Source organism: Pteropus vampyrus, unplaced genomic scaffold (assembly GCF_000151845.1).
Source record: "Pteropus vampyrus isolate Shadow unplaced genomic scaffold, Pvam_2.0 Scaffold93, whole genome shotgun sequence".
NCBI classification, from domain to species: domain Eukaryota; kingdom Metazoa; phylum Chordata; class Mammalia; order Chiroptera; family Pteropodidae; genus Pteropus; species Pteropus vampyrus.
This window is the reverse complement of record NW_011888874.1, coordinates 592766-610448: the sequence shown is the minus strand read 5'-3', so window position 1 is coordinate 610448 and position 17683 is coordinate 592766. Positions and strand designations below refer to the sequence as shown.

At 43.1% G+C, this 17683-nt stretch overlaps 1 protein-coding gene across 1 annotated transcript in view; it reads right to left on the bottom strand.

Moving 5' to 3' along the window:
• The window catches only part of DNER (delta/notch like EGF repeat containing), a 177785-nt gene that overhangs the window by 69914 nt on the left and 90188 nt on the right, over positions 1-17683 (bottom strand). The gene's annotated exons all lie outside the window — the stretch shown is intronic.

Here is a 17683-nt window from a genome sequence, read left to right as displayed (position 1 = left end):
ATGCTTCCTTTTTTTTAATGTAAAATATACGACTACTTAGATATACAGACATACAGGGACATGAACAGATTGATATGCATACAGGTGTATACGTGTGTGTGTACAGAATAGAAAGATGCCAAAAATAAATTAACGGTGACTACCTTTTGGGATTGAGGTCAGTGGAGAGCTTTCACCTCTTATTTTATACACATTGCCAGGGAAAGACATTCCTTACTTTGCTTCAATAGATAAAGATATTGTCCTGATTTTAAAAAATTAAACCCATATAAAATAGTAAACGATAAAAAAATCTTTCTCCCACCCTTAGTCCTTTGTCCCCCATTCCCTCTCTAGAAGCAGCCACTCCTGGCAGTTTCTTGAATGCAGACTTTTTTAGAACTTGTTTATTATGATAGATAACCAACTGCAATATATCCATACACTAGGACACTATGCGACAAGGAAAAGGAACTATGTTCTGACACATGCCACGACAACCGAACTTCGAAAAACGATGCTAGGTGAAAGATGCCAGCTACAATACATATTGAGTAATTCCACTTATAAGACATGTCCAGTAAAAGCAAATCTGTAGATATAGAAAGTAAATCAGTGGTTGCCTGGGGCTGGGTGAGAAGAAGGATTGACTTCAAGTGGCCATGAGTCTTTGGGGGTCGATGTAGAATGTTCTGATATTGGACTGTGGCAACGACTGCACAACTCTGTGTATTTACTAAAATGCATTGATCTGTGCTCTTAAAATGAATGAAATTTATAATACGTAAATTAGACCTCGATACAGGTTTAAAATATTTTTTATTTTAAATGTTTATTGCGTAGGTGACTTTTATTTGGTTTTGTGTGTGTTTCAGCATTTCTCCATTTAAAAAATGACATATCCATGTGTATGTGGTTCTGTAGGTCTGTGTGTCCACGTAGGTATTTAACGATCTAGTCTTCTTTTAATATTTGAAGAGCAGTTAGAAAATTAAATGGAAACTATTCAAATTTTAAAAATGAAAGTCAAATAATTTTACTCTTATACAGTTTTTATTCCAATATTATAGTTCATTGTTCTTATCTAAATTTAAGTTTATATTTACTCATCTTCACGCAGAACTCCTAGAAATACGGGCAGATTTGTTGTTATTGTTAAGGACATAGTGAGTATATAAAACAAACAAAAATAGTTCCCAGACAGAACTAACTGAAGTATCATTCATAAATTGGCATAATCAACTTGGTATTTTCCTGTACAGAAATAGAAAATTCAAAAAATCCAATGCTATTCAACATTTCATAAAGTTTCTGGTAGTTTTTAAATTTTAGAAATCAGACTAAAAATGCACCACACAATCAGTCTTAATAACACTTGAATTCTCTAAAGAGTCCCTTCACAGCCTAAAGTGGAATATAATTCTATCCTTCACGAGATGTATTCCATTTCACTCTGATTGAAAAGGAGGTACTTAAACATAACATTATTACCATATGACAAACTGAGTGACCAAGGCAAGTCCTGTCCTCTCTTATCTTCTACCGCCTGACCCCAAAAACAAGTTTGAAATTATTTTCTTCATAAAGTTGCTGTGAATTCTAAAAGGATGGATATAAGCCAACATTTCTAGAACAGTTCCCAGTCCAATGCTGAATGAATGAATGAAATAATGGTAATAATAACAGAAACAGCTGACGTATAGTGGGGGCTAATGTGCTCTTGACAGTTCTAAGCCTTTATGTACATTATTTCGTTTAACCCCGCTGTCATTGTATGATCTAAGAACTATTAGCCCTCCTTTACGAATGAGAAAATGGAGACACAGAAATGTGGAGCAGTCTGTTCAAGTCTGCGTAGCTAGTAGATGGCAGCTGAGATACAAAGCCCAAGGTCTAACCGCGATACTGCACAGAAGAGAAGCGAATGTCGGACCAACTAAGATGTTACGAGGTGTAAACGTAGCCAGGACTTATGTTTCTACTCTGTTTGTATCTTAATAAAAGAAAAAAAAAATGGGAGACTTATCAACCAAGCCAAAATAAAAGCAAAAACAAATGTTAGAAAGGCAGTCTCTTCGGATTAGTGTTGATTCACTCGGTTACAAATATTAATAATCCACGCATAACATTCCAAGGAGAGAGGAAGATGGATAGACATGCACGGGATGCGAAGGGGCGTTGACTGTGGGGAGAGCCGATACGTCAGTCAGGCCAAGAGGAGCGTGAAAAGTGAACGTAAATGAGGGCACTGGTCAGAGGCCGGACCACGACAGGTCGTCCTCCCACACTAAGGAGCTTGCGTTTCATTCTAGGCTACCGAGTATCATCTAGTTGTGATTTTTTTAATATATGCCCAATTGTAAGCAATGTAGAAAGCGAATTAGGGGAGGCTGAGACTAGAAGCAGGAAACCAGGTATTTACTAGAGTAACCGAGGTGAGAAGTTAAGAGAACCAACTTGTAGCAATAGGGATAGAAAATGCGAGACAGAGTGGTCAATGATTTTATAAGTAACACCGTCAGTCGAGGGACCAATTAGATGGTGGAAGAATGAAAAAAGAGGAAGTCAGAACGGTAAATATCAGCAGAGTCGGGCAGATAATATTGATGAGGGAAGTGGGCCAGCTGTAAGACAATAGGGAGTGGCAGGGACTGTGGCAAACTGGATAATGCATGTCCCTTCCAAAAGGATGTGGCTGCCACTGACCTGCAGCCAACTGCTGCCATTTGGAATATGGGGCCAGTTATCAACTTTTTTGAATTTTCAAGAAATACCTGAAATCCATATTCTTATTGGAACCCTTCCTATTTTAAAATGTTAATAAGTCATTTCTCTGGTAAAGAAAACATGTCCGTGGGCCTTGAATATGGTGACTCAATGATAAGCACAGGCTTTGGATCCAAAGGGTATGGGTGTGAATATCATCTCTGCCCACTAACCTGTGGGGCCTCAGGAGAGTACCTACTTGCCCTGGTCCTCTCTTCCTGCATCCATCAAATGGGGACAGTAATGCCTACAACGTAAAGTTTTCATGAAGCTTAAATGCGAAAGTCTATGGCAAGCTCTTGACCCAGTTACTGGCAAATAGTTAAGGGCTCACTAAGCAGCAGCTATAATTATAATGTGATTCCCAGGTTTCCACATTGGGGTACAATGTGGACAACACTGTCACCAATTGCAATGGAAAACACAGGAGGATATTTCCAGGGGAGGATTACGAGTTCCCCTTTGTGCACATTGAGTCGGGGGTGTTTTGTGGTTCAGTAGTCGGCTGACTTTACAGATCTAGTGCTTGGGATAAAGGTATGAGGACACGGACCAGAAGTCATAAGCTTACACACAGGAATTGAATTCATACATATAGATGCTAACACTTGAGGTAACTGAACAAAGTGAGAAGAAATGTCGAGGCTGCAACTCTGGACAGCTGTAACATTTTAGGAGCATAAAGAAGGAGAGGCAGCAGAGAGCACATCTAACTGAGGGACCCATTGTCTGTGGTCTGCAGCTCCCCGTGGATTTCTCTCTTGTGGCACCTGCCACACACCACCAGGCTCCTCTGTTACCGGTCTCTGATTGCCTCGAGAACAGGGAACATAGCTCATCTGTCTCTGTAATCCCTGTTGCCTGGCGCAGAGCCGGGAACCTGATAGACAAATGAGAGACAGATGGATAGACGGGCGGATGGACAGTCGGACACATGGACAGATGGAGAGATGGATGAATGGATAAATTTTAAGAAAGAAGAGAAATCAGGAGAGAAAGGTGTCACTGAAAACAATTTAAAAAAAGAGAATGTCAAAAGGAGAGTTGTCAGAAAACGTCACTGAACCCTGCCTAGAAGCCACGTAAAGAAGCCCAGGCTGGCCTGCTAGCAGATGAGAGCCCGCACGGAGCAACGCAAACCAGCCCAGCTGAGGCCGTCCTAGCCCAGCCACCAATCAACCTGGCCAGTGGCTGGCCAGCTGAGTCCAGAACAAATGACCGACCCACAAGGATCATGAGCTAAATTAATGATGGTTATTCTAACTACTAAGTTTTGGATTGTTTGTTACATAGCAAAAGCTAACTGATACAATGCAATAGGAGACATAGGATTGTATCTAACTGGGAATGAAGGCCAGGGGGATACTTTTGTTTGGCTCTGCTTTATGGAAAAGACTTTAAAGAGTTATTAATTATATGACATAAGAAAATGTAACTAAAGAGGTGATCGATAAATATTCATTGAATTGACTGACTATCAAGAGTTTACTGCTGTTAAATCAGGAATCCTTTATTTTATTATTAAAATTTCCCTTTTCTTGCCAATTCAAGAAAATATAAGACCGAGGTGAGAATGCAAATGATATTTTATATTTTCAGAGAACACTCGTATACCTCATGTTAAAAAAATGTCCTTCGAGCCCAAAAGTTTTTGCAAAAGAAAGGGTTTATGGAGCCACATGCCAGCCAGATAAAGGACCAGGTCCTGAGACGAGTCATCTAACCTGCCAGCCGCAGGGGAAGAGGGAGAAGACAAACCCGTTTGCTGTCCTGGGATCGATGGGGCTCTTTGTGAGTTTGGGTAAGAACGATGGAAGTTATTTCAAAAGAATTTACATTGGCCACAGATGAGCGGGGCCGTGAAAAGGAGACGCGGGGCTGATTCTGGGATAGGCGCAGAGTCCGTGAGGAAGAAATGTTGGCTGCTTTACGACTGGTTGTGAGCAACAGTCCAGAAAGTCCATTCGGCTGGTCGATCAGTACTGATCTCGTAAGGTGAATGTTTTTGAAAACGCCTCTTGCAGAACATGCAAACAATATTAATTGTGGCAGCAAAGGCAAGAGGATTGAAAAACGAAATTTAACACTCAGGTTCAACCATCTTCGTGGACACATTCAAACTCCAAAACGTGAAGAGCTCAATATAGGAGAACCAATGGAATACCGCTTTGTGGAACTCTGTAATATAAGTAATAAAAATAATAATACTAGTGTTTCTGAAATGATTAAAAGATTAATAAACTAACCATACTGAAGGAATAACATGTAGTCCTAACTGGAAGCTAACGAGCAGAGGTATTTGAATCTATAATCCCACAGGAAGGGTAGAAAATGAAAAACCGTTTGATAATGTTAACGGAAAGATGCAGAGAGAATAATGAAGATAATGGTATTTCTTGTTTGGAATAGCTCATTTCAAGTCGTAGGAACCCCATACGATGGACATCAGGAAATATTGGAAAGAGAACACAACAGCTTGAGAGAGAAACTCAAACACGTGGAAACAATGCCAGCAGTCACGAGACTTTAAGAAAGTCATTCCAATAAGGGGAAGTTTAGAAAAGGATGAAAGATTAAAGAATTAAAATGGAAAATAAACAAAATAGAACTACAAAAGAACTCTACTAAGGAATGAGGGGCCGATGCAAAAACTATAATTTACTTAGTTGACTGTTGTTCCAAGTTTTGTATCTGAACCAATATTTATATGAATGTGCCTGCTGAGCATTTATTCTCTAAATAAAAGAGGAATCAACACCCTTGAGATATACACATTATGGAAATCGGATATTTAAGACCAAAAGAAAACATTTCTGGAAGATTTTAAATTGCAAGACAATGAAGTCATTTTCTCCAGAAAGCTATACAGATGTCAGAAGTTTCTGCAGGATTAGGGAGGGGAGACGTGGTCGGCATTTCTGCTGACCATGTGAAGACCGCTTTCACAGAAGAAATGACGTGTGTAGGCACTTACCTCGTGATTTCCGTCTTGGAAAGTGGTTCAAGTCAGAGTCAGAAGCCGTACCTGGCGGCTTCCTCTCCCGTAAGCTCCGCCTCTAACCCATCAGTGGATATTGATAGATTCTATCTCCAAAACTGCTTTGTGATGTCGGACACCTTATTCGATCTCCACCGCCACCATCCTAGCCAAAGCCACAGTTATTTCTCCCTTCACCTGTGACAATCATTTCCTCCGATGAGATTCCCTGTTCCACTTCATGCCTGCAACCAACTGCCCGAACAGCAATGAGAATAATTTGCTTAAAACGTAAACACTGTCATCACATTTAATTGCTCTTAGAATAAAATCTGACCTCCCGTCCATGAGCAACGAATCCTGGGGGCTTGGACTTAGCCGACCACTCTGACCTTGCTTTTTCTAGGACCCGGTCCCACGGGCCTCCGTTCAGTTCCCAGAAATGACAAGCCGTTCCCTGCTGGGGAGGTCCTCCTGTTTCTGCCTGCTCACTTATGTTTTAGTTCTCAGCTTCAGCGTCAGACAGACCTTCCCTGATCGCCCCAGTCTAGGTATGCAGCCCTTGCTTATTCTGTATCCCAGGACCCTGCTCACTACCTTCACGGCATTTTCCTGAATTCTTAATGACATAGTTGCACACTGGTTTACCTGTCTATACCTGTCTCCCACACCCAACGAGACTGTAGGCTTCCTGGAGAAGGAGCCATGTTGGTTCCTCTCACTTTGAGCCTCGGTACCCAGCAGAGTAGACACTCGGGAACTGTTTGTGGAATAAATGAACAGATGAATGAAGGAATGAGTGATGGAGGATATATCCTAATGGATTTGTTACACAGTAGGATAGTTAGTAAAAGCAGAATGGCAAATATGCCATAGGTTTTGGGAGTTACAATGAGGGACTATGAAAAGGATGAATATTAGTCACTAGCTGTTTTGATTACAGGTAGATAAATGAATAATCACTGGATCGAGACAAGGGTAGAAAATTTAATTTATCTACGTGCCTTGATGAGCAGCAAAGGGATGCAAAGAGAAGGCAGAATTTTGACTCTCAAAGAGCTTATTCTTTAACAGAAGAGACCAGAAGGACATATCTGCAATGATGAGAAAGTAACTTGAGACCATGTTTTCTTCCCGCAAACGCTTGGGGAATGATCCCAGCATGGCGCAAGGTTGGAAGGGCTGGCCAGGCTGTCAGCATGGGATCGGTGTGTGTGGCACGGGCTCGAAGAGCCGCAGCGATTCCAAAGAAGGAAGGACTATTCGCGGCATGGCACAGGCCAGGACAACACGGGAGAGCTGGGTCCGGCCCCAGACCTCAAAGGAATCCCGAGATGTGATTGCGAGACAAGGAAGAGAAACCATATTCGAATCGGAGACGAGGTTTTGGCCGAGGTTTACGGAACACTTAATTGGGACCACATTTGTTCTGCTTCTAAGAAAGCAGACAGTTATGCAAGATAAAGAGGAGAGAGGAGCGGGGCGAGTATCTAGGAAAAGCAATTACAAAACCATCCGATGTAAAAGACCCAAGACAATTACATTTGAAATGTGACTTTCAATGTTTAAGAAAATCCATTCGAGAGAGCAAAACACCACCTCGAGGACTTTTTCTTTAGCAGAACAAAAAGACGAATTTAGATCTAAGACAGGAAAATGAAAAATAACTAGGAAATAGAAGAATATTAAATCGACTTTTCCCCAGTTTATACCAAATAGATAAAAGTCAGAAGAGATAAAACTTATTAAAAGCAGATGAAGTATATGAGCAAAAAAAAAAAAAAAAAAATGGTTATTAACGATGGAAATTTAGAGGGTTCGTCGGAAAAGTTCTGTCTTTTCCTTTGGAATTTCATTTATCTAACTTATGCTAATCGAGACCAAACACGGAGCAGGCGGAAAACCTCCCATCTTAGTGAGGAAAACATCATAGAAAGGTAAGTAAATACATATCACCAACTAGTGCTACTGAAGCGGGTAACAGAGAATGACGGGGCCTGTCTTAAACAGTGTAGTCAGGGAGCCCTAAGTGACATAACGAGAGGGCCGAGGTCACGTCTGGAGGACGAAGGTTTCCAGCCACGGGACGGTCAGGAGCCCTGTGGCCCGAGGAGCAAATGAATGGCGCCCCCTGGAGGACAATCCCCAAGCCCGTCTCATGTTTGAAGAAAAGCAAGAAGCCCGTGGCTGGAAGGAGGGAAAAGCAGAGAACGGTAAAAAGTGCGGTAGGAGAGGTAGCCAGGGGTGTGCCGGCCCCCGGACTGCACTTGGCGGGCAGTCACCCGACGTCGGAGAGGCGGGGAGCGAAAACGTGGGACCCACATTTCATTAGGGTCACTTCGGCTGTGGCGTGGAAAACAGACCGGAGGGGACAGGAATGAAATGGCAAGAGGAGGTCAGGAAGCTCTGTGCCGTCGGAGCCCCCCTAGGACTGGGGCCGGGACGGCCACGAGGCTGGGGACCCGGGAAGCCGCACGACCGCGCCCCTGCCACGGACGACGACGACATCTATCCCACGGGACAGACTGGCCGACGGGCTGCCTCACGCACGTTAGAAAGACCTCGACGTTTCAACTCGCTGAGGAGATTCTGAGTCTGGAGCAAAAAGGAAAGTTCTGAGTCTGCAGGAAACACGGACCGGGAAGGGAGGGGATCGAAAGGTGACCCGGGCGCTGAGCGCCTGAGACGTTGAGAGCCGGCGACCCCGAGACACGCGCCGTCATTTACGCACCGTGAAACCGGGGCTCCGAAGGCTTGGACAACGCGACAGCAGCGACTTATAAATGTTTGGTGCCTCGGTTTCTTCTTTTAAAAAAAAAAAAAAGAAAAAGTAACTCATTTTCTTGAATTGTAAATATGCTGATGTGTGGAAACGCCTCGCATGGTACAGTCCCCACTTCCATACAAATCCCGGGGCCACCCGGGGAAGAGGGCCACCTGCCCCTTTCCCTAGGGCAGCCGAGACTTCCCTTGGTCACGACAGCTTTACAGAAACTTCGTTGGTCGGCTCCGTGTCATCACTCCCTGAGAGAACTCCAACTGCGTTCATCAAGCGCCGTGGTCCTGGATGCTGGCTGCTCACTGCAACCACCTGGAAAGCTTTAAAAAGTCAGGCCGGCTCCCACCTCTGCAGATGCTAAGCTAATTGGCAGGGAGCAGGCCGGCCGTCAGGAGTGTTTAAGGAGAATTCACCTTTCCTTTACACGGTTTTTTTTCCCTGGCTGGGAGCCACAGGCTTTCTTTTATTTGGCCCTGAGGAAGAAAACGCATAGCCATTATTAAATTTCGTAACTGTCTTTAGTCTCCCAACCAATACAGATTTATATTTGTGCCCAGTATAATTGTGCTCAATCGCTACATTATTTATTTACTACTTTTGGCCCCCAAATTCCATTGCCCCTTATTTTCGCAACTATGAAGTGTTTTTCCTCTGGCAGCCAACATGCCTCTTTTCATGGTCTTTATAGTGTGGATTAAACTGACTCCAGAGGTCAGCTCCAACGGTGACTTTGTGTCTGAGGCCTGGCCAGTCAAAGCACGGCCATCATGAGTGGGCTCAGTGGCGGGCAAACGCGTCAGGCTGGAGCACTCCGAGTCGGCCCCATGCCTTTTGATCTGTTGGGAGAAGAAAAACTCTGCCCCAGCCAAAGTGAAAATGGAGCCAACACAGGAATGCTGGGTGACATTTGAGCCCCTAGATCACGCCATGCCTGAGCCCGTCCCGCATATTCATTACATGAGCCAGTACGCTCCTCTTCATTCTTTCTTGCTAACCTATTTGAGTCGGGTTGTCTACTACTTAAAAATCAACATTTTAATGACTACGTAGATGCCATGAAAGTTATCTTGTATGAGAAACAATAGGCTACTGTACTAGCCTGGTCGATCCTTCTGATACAAAAAATAAATAAATTTTAGAAAAATAAATGGATGATAAGAATAAGTGGGAAAAAAAGACAGACGCTCTGGGGAAAGGGAGTTGGACAAAAAAATGAGCCTTTCACGTGTGTGTCCATGAATTCGATATAATTTAGACCCTTGTAAAATTCTCAGACCTCAAGCAGAAGACGAGGAATTGGCTTTTTCATAATGGCTCGGGATTTCTTCCACTGGGTCTTACCTCTGCAGCTGCACCACAAGCACAGACTTCCAGGTTTATAAGAGTTACACACAACTTTGTAAGCCCTTTAAACCAGTAGTTCTAGTTCTAGGCGTTTGTCTTAAGGAACTAGATGAACAAATGCATAAAAAAATACAATTACGAAACGTTCTCTGCAGTATGATAAAAAAAAATAGCAAAATAAAAGAGAAAAGAAAGAAAAAGACGCAGCTTAATGTCTCCTCTGCAGATTCCATTTCCTCAGCGGTCCTTAGAAGCTGCCACCTCCCGTTCTGTCCCTGCCTCTCTCCTTTCCCACGCCACGTCCCTTCCCTGGTCGGTCCCACACGTGCCCACGGCTAACACTGGGACGTGTACATGGAAGCCTCTCAAAATGACCGCTCCAGCCCAGTTCTCTCTCCCACCTGTCAGCCTCGTTTATTCCGTTGTCTGGCCAACATTTCCTCTGACTAGTCCATGGAGTCATTAAAGTCACGTCCCAGCTGGAACTTCGCAACCTCCCTTCTCAGAGCTGCTCACCACCAAAGGCCACCGCCACTCGCGTAGTCGCCTGAAACTTTCCGACGATGGTTTGTCCCCCATGGGCCCTCTCCTTCTCCTCCTACGGCCTGTCTGTCCACTTCTCTCTCCCTCCGTCGTCACCACCTGGATTCAGTGCACCAGCGGAGCTCACGTGAGGCACGATAACAAGTTCCTAACGGGTTTTGCCAACTCTTGTCCTCTTCCAATCCATTCCTCCCCCACCGGCCATGGTATTTCCTCCCAAATGCTAAAATTCTGCCCCTCCCCACTACGACTATTCATGGTGGCCCCTCCCACACTCTTGCATGAAGCCCAACCGCCTTGTCATGGTGTTTAAAGGCCCGCCAGAGTGGGCTCCGACTCACACCTCTGCTTGTACTTTGCCTCCATCACACTCTGCATGACGGCTCTGCTGAACTGCGTGTGTTCCTCGAAGGGACAAAACCCTGTCTCTTGCCATCACGCAGGCTGCTGATTCCTCCTGGGAGACTCTGTTCTCTGCCCACAGCCCCAACTTACTCATCTCGGTGCTGCTTCTCCTCCCGGAAGTGATGAAATGTCACTTCCCTTGGAACACTTCCTGACTTTCCTTCCATCCCCCAGTCTGGGTGAGGAGGGGACCCTCTTCTCCACCACCCGACCACTCCAGCAAAGCCCTGTCATTATTTCTGATCAGGGCATCTACAGTGTCCCTCACACCTCCTATTCCATAAGACCCATGAGGCCAGAGCCACATCTGCTGTGTTCATTCCTGGATCTCTGCTGATAACCACAGTCACGGCCACAGGCAGGTAATCAATAAATGGTACATGAATGATTAAGTCTTTTATTAACTGCCTGGTGCCACATTTGGATGATGGAACAACATGCAGCCATTAATAACAATTCCTTAGAAAAATAATTAATGATACGTGAGAATAATGGGAACGCACTGTTCCATTTAAGAAGCTCATTACAAAGAGAATGTACAGTAAGATCCAATTTTAGTTTTTTTTAAAGTGCTTTAAAAAAAAAAAAAGATTTCAAAGATGTTTGCCTGTAATTTAAAGTGATCTCTCTAGGGGATGGCATTATAGGTATTTTTTTTCTTTGAGCTCAACTGAGCATAGATTTCTTTGATGACCAGGGGGAAATGATTTTTAAAAAAATTATTCAAAGTGCTATTTAAAGTCCTGGGCTGTAAAATGTAACAGAAAAGAGAGTCATGGTCACATGCAGTGATAGTAGACAGTGGTGAGTGGATCACTCCATGTGATGCCCTGCTTCACAGTACTGCTACGTGTAGACCCTTTGGGAGCTGAAAGTGGAGAAGGGACTCTAAAATGACAAAGTCTTCATATAAATGACAATCCAATATAATTGGGACAATTGAAAAGGGCAGTAGGAAAATGCCTCAAAAAAATGGGCTGTACTGAGTAAGGAGTAGCATCAAAATCCATCTTCAGCTGCCTTTTATCGATATGACATTAGGTCACATGAGATGAGAAATAGGTTGGAAAAATAGGATCGAAGAAAGGTTTGTTTAACCAAAACGAGAATGTGATAGAGTAATTAACAAGCATTCCTTTACCGTCACAGCTTTATGTTTGTTCCTTTTTTCCTGAGCCTGGGTATCTGTGAATCCTACCTTAAGATGCTTATAGGAGTCAGAGCCTAGATCTGAACAGCTCAGCATGAGACCCAGGACCGTATCACAAGGTATTTTGGTCCAAGATAGACAAAAATTTCACTCTAGCTGCCTCCAGTTGTGGTCTAAAGAAGGCTAAGTACAAGGAGACAAATTCTGCTTCAGGAATAAACAAAAATTATGCTTACTTCTAGGACATTTCTACTTATATTATAAAAGATCTTTGTTGCTTTTAAGAACAATCGTGTGGGCAATCTGTTCCTGGTATGGAGGATTAAGCTTTTAACCAACAGACAGTTCCACAAATAACACGTGAAAATTCCAGACCAAAAACAAACAAAAAATGACCTCAGGTCTCTGGAAAGTGAACCAAAGCAGGCAGATTTTGAAGGGGAAGTCAAAACACGGAGGCAGAAGCCAGCATGGGGTGAATTTCATGTTTGGGGAGCTCCGCCCCACAGGCAGCCTCAGGTATGGCACAGGGAGGCCAAGATGCCAGCATTAAACCTGCTCTTTCTGTCCAAAGGAATCCTGGGAAGGAGAGCGGCAGACACACCAGGAGGAGGGAGGGCAGGTCCTGGGAAAGAAGAGAGCTGGAGAAGAGGACCCCCAAATTCTTCTCTGAACTCTGCCCAAGGTTCTGGACGACTCCTAAACTATGCATGAATGGGGTCCTGAAAGCCACCAGACGGGGCGTGACACCTCACCGCTGTCATTACTAAGTCCACAGCGACTAACCAGTGAGTCACCTGCGCACATCAGTGAACACTAGTTGATCCATCTTGGCTACAGTTTCCTCCCATATGAAATAACACTGTTGCAATAGTTTTGACATATTTACTCATTCATGCACTCAACGAATGGCTCATAGCTAGTTAGTGCGAGATGCACTAAGGCGTAAACAAAGGTTTAACGTCGCTACCCTCAACAAGCCTAGAGCCCCACGAGGAAGGGTAGGCACACAGCCGACCAGCTGTCACACAAGGTAGACCTTGACCAGAGAAGGTGCCTGGTGCAGCAGAGAGAACACGAGCTCCAGGATCAGACAAACCTGGACTTATATCCTGAGTCTGCCGGGACTGTAGAGCCTCAGGATCGACCCTGTACAGTTGTTGTGGGGATTAAGTCATGACAGTTATATTAATCATTTACTCTGTGTTAGGCACTATGGTTCTATGCTCTATAAACTCACGTAATCCTCACAACAACCTCATTAGGTGGGTCCTCATCCGACCCTCACTCTACGGAAGTGGGAAACCAGGCATAGAGAAGTTAAGTTTGCTCATTCGAAGTCATCGAACACAGACTTAAACTCCAGCAGCAGTCTACCGGAACTGCTAAGGTAGGCTGAAGGGTAAGTTCACATGTCGAACACCGTGCTCAGCCCGTAGCAGGCACTCAACAAACAGCAGGTGTGGTGGCTGATGGTACTGTTACCCCAACACTGTCGTGATTGCTATGAGCCGAAAGAGAAACGAGAGGTGACGTGCTAGACGTACACATGAACAGTTAAAGCTAAAAGGTTTTAAGAATGCCAAATAATTTTCATGTGCAGATCTGGACACATATTTAAGAAATCAGAATTTGTGTCTACTCGCCGGTTATATCCTACCTCTTTTTAAAAAGAAAGGCATCAAAATATCATTATTTATTTCTCCATTCATTCATCAAGCTGTAACTTTCAACTGCCGTCCACCAGCGCTAAACCGGGCAAGAGCTGGAAGTGGGGAAGAGCAGGAAGTGGGGGGTCGGGACCCCGTCATTCACCAAAAGTGAGAGCAGCCGGTCCCCACTGCTAATGGGAGAAGCAGGCGAACAGAGCTCTTTGCGGTATTTTTATTCAAACAATCTCAGAGAAACTGTGCTATGTGAAAAGGAATAAAATTTAAAAAAAAAAAGAATGAAAAAGAAATACAGACTCAGCTGTAAATAAAAATTAATCAGCATGTACCAAACATAGAAATACAATTTTACTCACACTTAATAAGTCTTAATATGCTACTTTGTTTCCTGAAGGTGAAACCATGTGGCACTTGGAACGCCAAGAAGTCGGCCGCTACAATTCCTAAATGAAGTGGTGATTTGGTGATAAATTTCAAAAGAATAAGAATAGTATTTTATTCACACTTGGTAATTTTATGAGGACCTGTTACATGTTTCCTATATAAATACATGCAGTTGTATATGGTCCTAAGGAGGGTTTTCACCCAAATCATACGTGTCAGGATACCGGGGGGAAAAACAACCAAATTTTAGAACCGTCTAACTCCTAAATCCTTATTGGATAACATGCTCAGTTTCTGAACAATACACATTAATCTCAGAGATAATTTTTATGACATGTGTGACTAATGCCTGTAAATCCCTTTAAGATGAAAAGTATTACCACTGACATTTGAGTTCAACGAAAGGATTTATATGGCCAAGTTCCTCAAGGCTATAAAATGTAGAAAAACAAAAACTGTTTGGATAAACCTTGGAGCATGTCGCAATGAGATGTAACCTACAGCGCCTTTGGCCTGACGCATGCCTTACTTAGAGTCACTTAGAGGTTTTGAAACTTTTCTCTATAAACATTACTTGAATAAACAAGATGGATTTATTGACTCAGCAAGGGGCTCTTAAACTGATATATCTGAATTGAAGACTTTTAGGAATAGGGTCCCTTAAAAGTAATAGTCCACTCTCACCATTTTACAATGGCTGAAAGAGAGAAAAATCGAATCACGCGCCCAAGGCGATGTGACTAATTCTTCGTCATCGTCATCATCATCATCACAGCTAATATTTATTCAGCACTTACTCTTTGCCAAGGAAAGAGCTAAGCACTGTTCTTCACGTCAACCTGCAAAGGGTAACAGTGTCATCCCCAATTTCTAAATGAGAAAAATGAGCCTCAGAGAAGCAAAGAGCTGTCCGAATGGTGGGTCCCGTCTTCAAGCCCCAGCAGTGTGACCCTGAAAAGCCACATCCGTCACCACTCCAACTCTCCTTCCACGTCGTGAGAACCAGAATCAGGCCCACCGGACATCCGGGCCGGAGAAGGACACCCGCTCTCCGCATTTGAAAATGGGGTTTCCAAGTTATAAGGTCCGCAGTGTCTGATAGTAAAATCCGACGGCATTATAACAGTTATAGGACTGGAAGGAACGAGTCCCCTACCTGCGTGCAATACTCGCCTTCGTAACTGTAGTGCAAGAGCACTTCACAAAATCCTATGGATCTACAATCCTAACAGAAGGTATAGCGCTAGAAAATGTCTTTACATTGTTTCTAAAATACGTTGGAGAAGTGTAGCATGAAGCCTCATATTCTCACTTTGGTCTCCAGTCATCACGTGCCTTATAGAGCAGGTAGATGTCAAGAAGGCGATCGGATTATGTGACATGCGCCCTGCACACTGTGAATGGTCACGCATGCAGAAATGACAAATGTGGCTTCCTGCCGAATGTTTTAATCTCTACTGGTTTCTTTCTAGTCTTTATTAACTTAAAGGATATTCTATTTAAAATTCCCAGGTTGAGCGGGGGAGATAAAAATTGAGGTGCTGAAGCAAAGATCCGAGCAATATGATCAGTAATATTCGGATTTTATTTATCTATGTATTTAAATATATTCATGGATTTATATGTACATATTTAAGTATAATAGGCAGGGGTGGTAAGTATATAGAGACATCTCCAGAATTAAAATGCCTTTAAAATTTTAAGGATCTCAAAGTTATAAACTAAACACAAAGACAATAATCAGCGTAAAGAATAAATACATAGGCAATAAAACCAGCTTTTAATTACTTTTCAATTACGTTTCTTGTCGTTATCATCCATTACGGTAAATTTAAGAAAACGCTCGTGACACTTTTATTTTTGTGTCTTATCATCCCCACCGTAACCAGAATCTAAAACTCCGCTTTTCAAACATGGACCTAGTGGAAGTTAAGCAGAAATTCAAAGAAAAGACAGAAGCCATCGATGAAGGATAAAGATGTGCCTCAGAAGAACGGACGCCTTCCAGAAGGAGAGAGCAGATGACAATTACTGCACGAGCTGTCTCTCAGGCCTTCCTGACTTTGAACTTCGGGAAGATACAAAACAACAACAACAAAACAAACAAACAAACAAAAAACAGGAGTCAAAGACAGTTCCTCAGGAAGGAATGCAACCTGCAAGGACCTGAAAGAAACGAGTCCCCTGCCTGCGTGCAATACTCGCCTTCATAACTGTAGTGCAAGGGCAGTTAACAAAATTCTTCGAGGAATGCAGACCCTCGGAGGAAACAGGACGGACGTGACAACGGTGGGAAAGAGCGAGGATGTGACTATGCAGTGTTGAGAACACTATCCGGAGGGAAAACCCGATGTTTACAGCTTTCCGGACCAGGAGGAATTGTTGTAAAAGGGATTTCACTGGACTTACAAAAAAAAAAAAAACAGGATAAAACTTTTTCTCTTTTTCTAGACGTACACATTTTTATCAGGAACCTGGAGAAGTGTTAGAACCCAACAAACTTTGCATTTATTCTACTCATGACTATGGTTACAAAGATAATCTTTAATAATAAATAAAAACAGAATTCATTTTAAAGAAGATCTTTAGAGATGGTATCAGGCAATAGTTAAAAATGCTAGTGCTGAGTTGCCTGGGTTTAAATTTCTAGCTATGTGATGTCGGGCAAGTTACTGGGTCCTGCTGTGCCTCAGTTTCCCAATCTGTGAAATGGAAAGACTAACAGTATCTGCTCCAGGGGACTGCGGTACAGACAGAATGAATTGGTAGACATAGCAAGTGAGAGCTAAGCGCTGACTCATAATTAATTTATTTAACAAGTATTTATTAACCTCCTACTAACATAAAATATGGAGCTACACGCTCCCTGGGTAGGTTATTGGGAGCCGGTAAGAGAGAGAAGATGCATAAAATATATTTCCTGCCTTCAAAGGATGACACGAGGAAGCAGGAAAGACGGGATCAACACAAACAACAGAATAAATTTTTAAAGGGGCAGATGGTAAATAATATTAGGAAATAATAATTTTCTTAGGTCTCGTAGCTCTCAAGAAGAATGCCCTTATTCTCAAAAAGCACAAACTGATTTATTTAGGGATGAAGTGTCATGATGTCTGCAATTTACTTTGAAATGATTTTGCAAAGAAAAAAACCAAACTTTTTACGGAAATACACACACATAAAGCAAACATACCAAAACGTTAGTCACGGCAGAAGAAAAAAGAAAGAAAAGACAGCAGGGAGGGTTAAGTGCTGGCTCAGAACTCCAGAACGTTTTTGCGAACTTGAGACCCTTTTCAAATGTGTTTTCACAGTGTGACTGACCCGAGAAGGATCCTGGAGACACGGGCTCTTTTTAAAGTGCAAAGTGCTCTATAAATAGTTTCCACAACCACCAACCGGAAAAAAAAAAAAAAAAAAAAGGCCAGTGGAAAGAGCTGCTTTAAAAATACTGGTCACCAGTGATGTGCTCCTGCTAAGAAGCTTCAAAACATTGCAATGAATCCTTCAGAACTGTCACCAAGCCTCCTTTGCCTGGTCCCTTCCCAGTGAAGGTGACCCTCTGAACAGAAGTCTTCAACCCCTCAATTCTAGATCATCGCCTTTTCTCTAGGCTTCCTCTAGACGGCGTGGAAGAACCGACAAGCCATTAGATGAAGGAGAGGAGCCCTAGGCAATGCCATCGA